Genomic DNA, 11,682 nt, shown 5'->3' with positions numbered 1-11,682 from the left:
ATTACTCCATTCCCTCAGCCCTCAACCTTGCTCGGCTTTCCAGAGCCTGTCTCACGCCGGCAGACACCCCACGGTTATCGTCCTCTCTGCCCTCAGCAACATTTACCAGTTAGGGGGAAAAATAAGGCCAGAAAATTGTTGCTATGGGCTCTGTTTTGTGGAAGTTAAAATGCTGGAGCAAGAATCTGATTGCTTGATAGCTCCATCTCTCTCCTACCCTCCTACCCCCCACACCTTCCCGTTCTTTTCCTCTCCCCTCCACCTCCTCCCCCCCACCACGCTCCCCCACCTTTTCCTCCACTGGCCTCCCGGTCCTGCCCCCACGTCGGGCTGGAGGAGAGCCTTACAGGTTGTCAATGAAACATGGAATTATTTCCTTTGATGGCTTAGATAATAGTAGGAGCCAAAGCAATGAGTGAGGTCGGCTGAAACCAATGCAGTCCTGCCCGGGACTGGAGAGCCAATCGCAAGAGCAGAGGGCGGGGCGTCGGCGCCAGCAGATAATTGCTAAGTGCATCGCTAGCACAGTCGGTCCGCGCTGCCGAGAGGTCTGGTCGCAGAGACGGGAACGCGTAATCCTCAGCGTGCTCCAGCCCACAGCTTCGCTCCACTGCTCGGCAGGGCAGCTGGCCTCTGGGCACCGGCCCCTCTGCTTCGCGGAAAAGGTACCTCTGCCTGCGTCCCGGGGGTGCAGCGCCTGCGTCTCCATTCCCAGTGGCTTTGCAGTTTAGCTTAGGTGGAGGGATTGCAGAAAGAAAAGTTTCTGGGAGGAAATGTGACAAAGGTGGGAAATCACTGTCTTTTGTTGGGAGGAAAACAGGCGGACAATTTGGAAAACTTCTGCGCTGGAAAGAAATGGGCTTGTTTACTACTACTAATTAGCTGCGCTCAGGTCTGTCTGAATAGGTCTGCTCTCCGGGTAGGGTGTCTGCGGGGCTGGGGTGGAGATTCGGGTGTGCTGGGTGAAAGAAGTTGAATCCCAGGATGTGCTGTTTCCTGGTGCACCCATCATGGGTAGGCTGGTTCCGAGAAACGTGATTGGTTGTTTGTGTTTTCCGCTATAGGGTCTGTCCCCTTCGTATTACCTTGATCTGTCTTCCCCAAACTATTGTGACCTTCAACTGAAGTCCTTCCTCAAACTTCTGCCTCCTGCCCTGTCTCAGTTCATTTTATTTGGTGGAAGGAGACATTCCCTGGGGTGGGGGTGGGGGGTGGGAGGGCTGTCCTGTTTGACCTGGTGGGCACCTGCGTGACAACTTGGTGACACACCAGCAAAACAGTCCTCAGAGGGAAAGAAATCACATCATCACTTACCTCCTGAAAACTCTGGAAGACTTTCCAGGCTTGGGGTGTCCTGAAAAAAAAAATAGGGTAGAGTTCGGTTTGGTCCCGGGTGAACTTACACCCTTGTCCCCAGAAGGGGTGCCTGGCCCTGAGCATCCCCGCAGCTCTGGGAGGTGGAGGCTGGTGGAGGGGCTGGCTCCGTGTAGGTGCGCAGGTTGTTTTGGTGCACAGGTGCATTTGTGGCAGAGGTGGTGCCGAAGAAACCATCCACACTGCCTCTGCTAACTGCTCTTCAAGTAAAACAGCTCACCCTGGCAGGCAGCTGATTCAGCCCAGAAGCACCCTTGAGCGTTCTAAATCGAGAGACCTCAGGGGCCTCTCTTGCTCTGAGACCCTTGGGAAACTCCTTTCTCCCCCCTCGCCTCCCCTACCTTTGGCTTCTGCCTAAGGGAGGTGTTAGGGAGGTGAGCCACTAGGAAGCAGGGTCCCCATGGGGAAGCAGGTAATGTGCTTGGTCTTGAACTTCCTTCCTCTTCTGCACGGCAGCTTCTGCTTGTGTGCCCGCCGCACTTCATCACCTCACCAGGTGTGCTCCCTACCTGAGGGATACGCTGAAGCTGATAGCCTGGGGCTGGTCTTCCAAGTCCCAGGGTGTTAAAAGGTTCAGGTGATTTTCTTCCCTTTGATTTCTGTTAAACCTGCAGCTGGGGAGTTCGATTCCCAGTCCAACAAGAGTGAATGTTGTGGGAGGGATTCTCTAGTGACACTGCTTCCTCAGGGCACCTTTCAGCAGAGATGCAGATAAGTCTTGATTCTCCAGCTCCACAAATCCCTTTCACTTTTCAATTCTGATTTTCTTTAACCGCCACAACAGATTCTCCTCCACCTCCTCTAGGCAGCTATTTTGGATGGGAACTGTGATTATTGAAGTTCTACTCACAATGGTTAAAAAAATGCCTACTTTTTTTTGGTCAAAATACCATCAGCTTTCTCTTCTGCACATCGGATCTGACAGTAAACACAACAAATTTGCAGCCCTGCCAATTATAATCTCTTTGTATTTGGGGGGCCTGGCATGGAATCCAAACTTTTCCCAGCCGGTGGGCATGGTTAGTTGTGGACCTTGTCCTCTGTGGCCTCTCTAGGGCACGAGGCCCCCAGGGGGCCCAGGAGAAGCAGCCCCCGGCACAGGGGGGATCTTGTATGAGAGCACCTTGGTTTTCATGAAGGCAGTAAGGAAACTGCAAAATGCTTTTGAGTTTGAGGATTGCAAAACTGGGGGTTCCCTTTAATTGATGCCGATCTGTTGGATTTCTATCGTGATAGGAAACATTAAAAGTAGGCACTTGAAACAGCTCCTGAAGAGTGACTCATGCACAGAGGGAAGAGGCAGTGTGGGGGAGGGGGTGGAGGGGGCCTTGGAAAGTACAAATGGGACACGCTGGAGCGCTCGCTTCCCTTCCCTCTGCCTCCCCCTCGTTCCTCTGTCTTGTATTTCCTCATTCGGAACAGAGATCATTAAAATAACAACTTTAGACCAAAAAAAGGATCCTAAGAGCTGAAAAATAGTTGACAAAGTGCAAAACATCCTCACAGCTTCACCTTGGTTGGGGTGAGGTGTGAAACCCGGGACCCAGCGCCTCCACTACCAACCAGTTTGGAGAATCTAATTGCTGGTGTTAGACGGATTAACTCCTTGTGAATCTGTGCGCCTGTTTGTGTGTGCAAGGACCCATGGATGCTCAGGAAATTAAATGTGTTACTTGTCATTTCATCAAACATGATGGCTTTAGCCAGGACCCTGGATAAGCACCATCCCCAGACCCAGTGTTTTCTCCTCTTCTCAGGTGGCCAAGCTGGGTCTGTCTTAGCCACCACGGTGGGGAGGGGTTGTGTCTTTCTGCTTTTCCAAGCCCCACGTGAGTTACCTGGCAAATAAAAGTCCTCTCCTTATTCCTCTGTCCCTCCATCCCCGTCAGCCTTCTGTTACCCCTTTTCATCATAAACACATCGGTAAGTAATCTTTTTGCCAACCTACTTGGATCTTGTCATTTTATGCTGATTTTTCTCTTAAAGAAAATTGTCCCCTGAAATAAGATTGAAAACATATTAAAATTTTTATCAGAGAAGAGCCTTTCTGACTTCTACTTTAAAATTTAATTTTGTGGTTTTGGGGAAATCTTAATAAGTACATCTATTGTGTTAGTTGTTCCGGGAAACACTTTTACCTTGTTTTTTTCTGTGGATGTGTGAATTTCCTGCCTGTCCTAGGAGAAGGTGTGTCTGGAGATCTGAAACCCTCTGGAACATCTCAGAAAGTTGAAGAGATTGGAGCACGGTGTTTCTGTACATTCAAGGTGGGGTAAAGGCTGTTTTGAAACCTAGGCCCTGAAATGTATTCACCACACTCGGTTATTTTCCCTCTTCATCTTTCATTTAGGAAAATTTTGTAGCCAAAATTATGAGTGAATAGTTCATCTGACTCACTCTCCTTCCCATGCCCCTTCCTCTCTTCCCCCTTGGGAGCTATTTCACACCGAAGCAGGTACCTGAGTAATCTTGCTCAATCTGACATGTAGGGGTACCTCTCTTTCCTGGTTTCTTTTTGTTTCTTCCTTCACGTCATTTCAGGGTACCCGGGGTGGAGATCTAATTGTAGTAGATGCCTTGCACACCTCACTCCTGGAAGGGTTAACCAGGGGACTTCAGGAATTGTGGGATGTGAGGAAGCCTTCCCTGGGGGAGCAGTGAGGTAATCCCTTCCCCCAGTTCAGTTCTATGCAGACCTCCCCAGAGCACCTGGGGCGGTGCAGCGGACCTGCAGACCTGCGTGAGGCAGACAGGGCAGATGCTTCTGAGCACAGTGCTGTCTGGCACCCAGGGAGTCCCACCAGGTGCAAGCGCTTGCTGTGCCACTGCCCTGAGGCCAGTGCCTGCTGCAGCCCCGAGCACAGAGCTGACCTTGGAAACATTAGCACGCAGGGACATTTGTCTGCTGTGCACTCAGTTTCTTTGTTCCCCTACATCTATTAATAGTTGGAAAGGATCAAATCTACTCATTCATACTAAGGTGTGAGCAGTTAATAGTGTTACCACTTCAGAGGCATTTACGTTCTTAAAGGAAATCAAAGATGTGCGTGTGTGCTCACTTGTAAGGGGGAGCTAATCATTGAGTACACATGGACACAAAGAGGGGAACAATAGATACCCAGGCCTACTCGGGGGTGGAGGGCAGGAGGAGGGTGAGAATCAAAAACCTGCCTATCAGGGACTATGCATATTACCTGGATGATGAAATAATCTATCTGTACACCAAACCCCCACGACGTGTGATTTATCCACAATAACAAACCTCCACATGTACCCCCTGGACTGAGAATTTAAAAGTTGGAAAGAAAATTGAGAAAAGATGTACGCGGTCAAATTCCGGGCACGTGCTAGTGGGATTAGGCAGCCTGAGTTTGGACACGGAGCAGAGTGGGGAACGGTGGCCTTTGCTTTGTAGCTCTGGCTGGTCCTGCTCTGACTGGTGCTGAAAACATGCTGCAGTGTCCCAGGGCATGGTGATGTTACTATCTGGGCTCTGGTACTTGAGCTAGATGCCTCAGATTTGACCTTGGGCACGTGCTTATGTGCCCGTTCTGACTTTCAGTTCTTTCAGATATAGAGCCAGAGGTCAGGACTACGTTCTCACAGGCTCCGTTCTGCTCCAACCTTCTCTCTCGATTTTGCCACAGAGCCCTACGTCCCACTGCAGATGCTACAGCTCTGGAAGGCCTCGGAGCTTGCAGAGCAGCCTCCCATACGGGCCATAGTGATCAGCGATGCTTTCAGAGCTGGAACCCACGAGGGCAGCTCGGAGGAGCGGTGGATGTCGTACCAGAAGAAACACAGGATGAGGGCTGATGTCATAACTGATTTTGGTTTAGGAGGGGATGTTATATGGAGGATGGCGACCAGCTGTTCTCCATCTCCAGCAAGGATTGAACTAGAGAAAATAGACAGAAATTGCAGCAGATGGACTTAGATTAGGTATGAGGAAGAATTTTCCATCAGCAAGAGATGTTAAAAAGGGAAGGTTGTTGAGCCTCTGTGGTGATCTTTAGGAAATGGATAAGCAGGAGCTTTTAGCTGGGGGAGGAGCCGTGGATCTGTGAGGAGGGAAAGTCAAGGGCCATCGCGTCCAGGCATCTGTGCCCTCTGCTGATGAGAACCCTGACCTGTGTCTCCAGAGTCTCACCTTCCCTCTGGGGCTATTGAAGTGGCTGAAAACCAGAATCCCTGGGATGAAGGAGAAAGGAGTGCAGCCTACCTGGCGTGTTCCCCTGAGCCTGGGAGCACCTCCCCCTACCCTGCCTTGTGCCAGCTGCCACCTGGACTGGCAGATCCTGTCTATTGCATGGGAATCTTTCACCAAGTCTAATCTTTCACTTCTAGATGTGGCAAATGACGCCCAGAGAGGTAACAGGCCTTGGCGTTGTCACACAGCGAGCCGATAGCAGAGCGAGGACCAGAATCCCGGTCCTCCATCTCCCAAGTCAGTGTTATTTGCTTTGTAGCCCATTTTCTTCTCATTTCCAAATTGAATAGACCATTTGCTTTCTCTAGGCTCCTAATTTCTCTGTAACCAAATGGCAAAGACAGGGACACCTGCAGTTAAGCAATATTTATTGAGTGCCTGTTACTAACACCGTGCATGCCATCAGCTTCTCTGTTGATTCTGATAACTCTTTAGTTCTGGTTGAGTGGCTGGGAGGGGCTGCTGACCCATCCCTGTGGGGGCTCCTGAGTGTGGCTGTGAGGCCAGGGTGGCAGGAATGCGTTCTAGAAACCGGAGCTGAGAGGAGGGGATGGGTAGACCAGAAGAGGATGAGAGGAGAGACACGGAAGCAGTAAGATTCTTAATCTGAATCTTACAAAGGGAAGGGAGACTTTATATTTCTCTGCAAACTCCTCATTGGATACGTGAAATAAGACAGGCCTGCAGCATGGATCACTCTGGGTAAGACACATCACCTGTTACCTTACGAAACAAAATGAAACATACTATGTGAGGACATTCAGGGAGGGTGGCGTGGTGGCCCAGTGGAGGGGTGGCTTAGCTCTGAACCCACAGGCTGGCTGTCAGTGAAGTCAGGGAGTCTGTTTTGAGAATGAGACAATGGCCAGCTGTGGAGGCCTTTGCTTTGTGTTGGTTTGAGCTAAGTAGGAAGCGAGATAAAGTGGTAAACTGAGCACCACAGGATACATCCATCCTGTGTGTAGCCCTGAGAAGAAAGAAGAAAGCACCCAAGTTAGTGCTGAGCTAGGCGGCAAGAGGACAGGGCAGGGTTGGCAGCGAGTGTCCTGTGGGGAGGGTACAGCCCTCCCATGCCACTGGCTGGCCAGGGCGTCCCTGTGCTAACAAAGGCATCCTGGGTCTTTGTGTCCAGCATGCGGACAGGCACTAGAGGGTCCTTCTCCTGCAGGAACTGGCCCAGCAAGACCATTAGCCCCTCAGGCGGCAGGACAGGGTGTCCTTCCAGAGAGTGGCTGAGACAAGGCATGGAGACGTTTCAGGGGCAGAGGGCCCAGGGAATGCCAGGGGCTGGATGGGCCAGGCAGGCTGCCCAGGGTGTGAGACGGACTCGAGCTTGGGAAGACGCAGATGTGAGAGGAGCAGTGGGTCAGCCCAGAAAGGGAGGAAACCCAGGGACCGCAGTGCTCATCTGCAGAGGGAAGAGCAGCCCACGTGGCCCACGGAGAGAACCCAGGGGATACGCCGGGCAGGGTTGCCAACCCAGTGCCTGCATATATCCATTCCACTCACCGTGACGTTCCGCTGAGATCACCACTCTGTCCTTAATTTCCTTCTTCCTTTCCTTCCTTTCTCCCTTCCTTTCCCTTCTCTTCTCTTCCCTTCTTTTCCTTTCCTTCTCTTCTTCCTTCCCTTCCCTTCTTCCTTCTCTTTTTCCTTTCCTTTTCTTTCCTAGGGTCTCATTCTGTTACCCAGACTGGAGTGTAGTGGTGCAATTATGGTTCACTATAGCCTCAAACTCCTGGCCTCAAGCAATCCTCCCATCTCAGCTCCCAAAGCTCTGAGATTACAAGCCCATACCACCGCATCCAGCCCCTGTCCTCGATTCTGATGCCACAGACCTTACTGGAATATTGTCAGGTGTATTAAGTGTATAGAGTGCATCTGGGTGCAGGGTACATCATGATTCTCCTTATTTGGGATGGACAGAGGAGCCTCTGGGAGCACGGAACACCTGAGTGGGACCTGAGACTTGAATAGGTGCCATCGGGTGGATGGGAGGAGGGTGGGAAGGAGGGAGCCATGGTGGCAAGACTCCATCCAGCACATGGTCGGCACAACGTGTTGGTGAGACATGGATGTTCCTGAATCTGCTCATACGAGGCATGTTTTGGGGGCAAGGGGAGCTAGGCTTGTGGGTGCCCACCAGGTAGGGCGGGGCCACTGCCTCACGGAAGGACAGAAAAGTGTCAGGCAGGAAATGACATGCTCACATTTGCATCTAGGAAAAATGGTCCAGCAGGTGTGAAATGAAGAGTGGAGGTGAGGTTTGAGAGGGGCTCAAAGGGGAAGGGGTCACGCCTGGGCCCAAGAGGCCAGTTCAGAAGTAATTTGCTGCTGTCCAGCTGAGAAATGGCGAGGGCCTGCAGGAAGACAGCCGCACCGGGGAGAGGGAGGAGGCCGATACTTTGACTTCATAAGTTACACTAAATCAGGCAAAAATGAAGAGGAATTATTCATCCCCAGGAGGAGAAGCTGACAGGTGACAGAGAAAGTTCACGGCGTTAGATGCAAGAGAGAGCAGTGTTCCCACTGAAGCTGGGATGGGAGGAAGTGGGTTTAAACTATAGGGGAAGGCTCTACATTGGACGTTAGAATTAACGCTCCAGTGGAGGTGATGCTGAGATGTGGGGAATGGGGTCATTCTGGGGGGTTGTGGACTTACTCTCTTTTTCAAAAAGTATTTTTAAAAATTAGCCTTTCCCTGATTGAGAAGTGAGCAAAGAATGGGAATAGACAGTTCACATAACAAAATAAATAAGTGGCCAGAAAAATGTGTAAAAGGGTCTCTCCTCACTAATAATTAAAATGTGAAATGAAAACAAGGTATTGTTATCCATTTACCACATTAGCAGAAATCAAAAATGATAACATCATATCCAGTGTTGTTGGGAATTCGGCATTTTTAGACTTAGCTGGTGGGAAGATAATTTGGAAATATGGGAGGCGTGTCTCAAAAAAATAGACCCTTTGAACTAGTAAGCAATTCCTCTTCCAGGAATCTATCCTTAGGAAATAGAGATGCACAAAATAGTTCTAATTAAGAATATTCCTTTCAGCATTATTCATTATCAGAAAACATTGCATGGAGGCATTAATTAAATATAATATGGCTCCTCCATAAAATGGAAATCAAGGCAACTATTAAAATTACATCGAATAATACCTAAGAATATAGGAAAATGCTAATAATATATATTAAGTAAGTAAAGACTTAAAAGTAAATAGAGTATAATTGCAATTATAACAAAAGGTGTATGTAGTCCTGAAAACTAGAAGACTATATTATCAAAATCTTAATAGTGGTTATCACTGCCTTTTGGGTAATGTATGACTTTTGATTTCTTTAAACTTTTTTGTACTTTCCAAATTTCCTACAGTAAACATGTTATTTTATAAATTAGATGACATGCTTTTGAAATCAGTCATTCCAACCACACACGTTCAAGCAGGGACTATCCCCGTGGCAAGCTGGGTGCAATGCTGTTCACTAAGATGCGAAATGCCTGCATCCTGAGTCCATCTGTTGGGAGAAGAGAAATGCTCACGTGAAGTCCAGCAAGGGCCGCCTGCTTCATCAGAAAGGGCTGGACGTCTGCCGCAGCCAGGTGCAGAGTGTGCAATCCCTGTGCAGGGAACGTCCGTGCTCCTTCCTCCTGGCCGCGCTCACACCTCCGGGCCCCATCACCTGCTGTGGTCAGGCCTACCTTAGCATTTGAAGGGGTGTATCACATGTATCTTCTCATTTCACAACCAGAGAAGTTGAGGCTCAGAGCAAGAGGCTGTGCCTTGGGGTCACAGAGCCAGCGAGTGGCTTTGCTAGGTATGAAAACAAGAAACTGTGCTGCCCCACACCATGCTTTTTCCAGAGTGGGTTACTTTGGGGGTTCCGTGTGCTCTAGAAGAGGGTGGTAGATTTCCTCAAGAAAGCGTGGAGCCACCTTTCCTTCCTTTCGTCCTTTCTTCCCAGAAGCCACGCCTTTGGCTCAATCTACTTATTAATTAAGACCAAATGAATGTGTGGCAGCTATCCCATTTACAGCAGGGGGTTTGGGTGCTTCGCACCCCGCCCCCCGCCCCGCGGTGGCCCTCTGGATCCCCTCCTGATGGAGTGTCACATTTGTGAATGCTTTTCCCGAATGTGTGTGCTCCCCGCTGTGGTTTCCTTTGGTGCATAAACTCCAGGCAGCCCGAGACAGTCTGCACAGGGTCAAAGTCACAGCTGGCTGCCTCCATGATGTGTGCCAGGCCACCTGGGGGCTCCGGGTTGCCTTCCCTAAGCAGGGCGGGTGGCGGCTCTGATGGGCACACCCTTGGACCGTTCACAGGCTAATTGGGAAAAGTGGACAGGCCTGCCTGAAAGTAGGGCAGGACGAAGAGGAGTGGTGTAGGCTGCCTGGCTGTTTGCTGCTCTGATTATTTTAATAATAACTCATTGTATGGTGTTTTGTATTCATAAGCCTCAGAGGTGGGTGGGGAAGGTGCTGGCACCCCCATTTTGCAGAGGGAGAAACTGATGCTTGGAAAGGCAAAGCCACTCTACTTAATTTGTAAGGGCAGCAGGAATAAGAGCCAGGCACGGAATGAGCTAGATTTTTCTGCCTGCAAATACAGCCCTACCTGTCATAGATAAGGGCTTCTTGCTGGCTTACCTGATGTTTCTGGAGAAGGAGGGGTGCGGAGTAGCACCCTGTGGAGCCCCGGCAGATGCTGGAGGAGTTCAGAGAAAGGACTTTGGGTCCAAGGGTGTATTCAGCTGAGGTCGAGTGTAGATGCTGAGAAAAGTGGGTGCAGGTGAAGGCGAACGTGGACTCACAGGACTCACGGGGGCAGAGGGTCCCAAGCCCTGAGCACTGAAGGATGCTGGCCTCATGGAAGGCAGGAGGGGCGTGCTGGGTGCAAGTGCAGATCTGGAGCTGAGAGCTGGCACGGACTGTCTGTGGCTGCTCGGGGGCAGACTGGCTCCACCGGGAGATAGGAGGGGACAGTGGCAAGAGGTGCCCCAGCATGCCAGGCTCCATCTCAGAAGTCCCTCCTGTTTGTTACACCTGCAATCACATGGTTGTGAGAGGACCAAAGGGAAGGGGAGCCCAGAGGCTGGGGGGCTCATAGCTGTTTTTCCTCTCTGCCTTCTCCCTGGCTTTTGTTCCTGTTGAGAATGCAATTGCTCTCTGGGGCTGCAGGAAGAGAGAAGGGGAGATTGGGAGGGTTGCTGACTTGTCAGTTCTTACCATGCCTTGGGAAACAGATGACTTTTGATTTCTTTAAACTTTTTTATATTCTCCAAATTTCCTATAGTAAACCGCTATTTCACAAATCAGAAAACACGCTTTTTTTTTTTTCTTCTGAGATGAAGTCTTGCTCTGTTGTCCAGGCTGGAGTGCAGTGATACGATCTCGGCTCACTGCAACCTCTGCCTCCTGGGTTCAAGCAATTCTCCTGCCTCAGCCTCCCGAGTAGCTGGAATTACAGGTGCCTACCACCATGCCTGGCTAATTTTTGTACTTTTAGTAGAGATGGAGTTTCACCATGTTGACCAGGCTGGTCTTGAACTCCCAACCTCAGGTGATCCACTTGCCTTGGCCTTCCGAAGTGCTGGGATTATAGGTATGAGCCACCATGCCTGGCCAAAACAGGCTTTTAAAATCAATCATTCCAACCACAAATGTTCAAGCAGTTACTATTCGTGTAGTAAGATTAGGATAGGAAGATTTTCAGAATGTGGGAAGAGAAAGGAGAAGTTATGAGACGAGAAGAAAAAGAAAGAAAAATGGGAGCAGAGTGGGGAGCTGTTGGAGAACCCAGGAGGGATTTCAGAAATTTGGGAGCAGCTCTCAGCACAGGAGCAAGCCGATGCATAATGTCTTTTAAAGTTAGAGGTAGACTCTGGTGTGATAAGACACAAACCAGAAAGAAAGAAAAAGAACCTAAGGCTGCCCACTGTTTTCAAATGTTGAAGCATTTGGTCATCACCCTGGTTTTACAGATGAGGAAACCAGGACTCACCAAGGTGCCCCTGAGTGGCCGACTCCAAGCCTGTGCACCGTCTGCTGTGCTGTGCCATGCACTCACCCACTGTGGGCTGCAGCCAGGACTCCAAG

General features: G+C 50.1%; 1 protein-coding gene across 3 annotated transcripts in view; it reads left to right on the top strand.

Annotated features, from left to right (window-relative positions):
* The first annotated feature begins 451 nt into the window (after positions 1-451).
* The window catches only part of ZMAT4 (zinc finger matrin-type 4), a 370,072-nt gene continuing 358,841 nt past the window's right edge, over positions 452-11,682 (top strand). For all 3 annotated transcript variants that reach the window (XM_012476090.2, XM_012476087.2, XM_012476089.2), the window contains exon 1: positions 452-665. The gene's annotated coding sequence lies outside the window, so the exon portion shown is untranslated. The remainder of the gene's footprint in view (positions 666-11,682) is intronic.

This window comes from Aotus nancymaae, unplaced genomic scaffold (genome assembly GCF_030222135.1).
Source record: "Aotus nancymaae isolate 86718 unplaced genomic scaffold, 86718_ANA_hifiasm-v0.15.2.pri h1tg000097l, whole genome shotgun sequence".
Lineage (NCBI taxonomy): Eukaryota > Metazoa > Chordata > Mammalia > Primates > Aotidae > Aotus > Aotus nancymaae.
The sequence above is the reverse complement of the archived record's forward strand: the minus strand, read 5'-3'. Positions and strand labels throughout refer to the sequence as shown.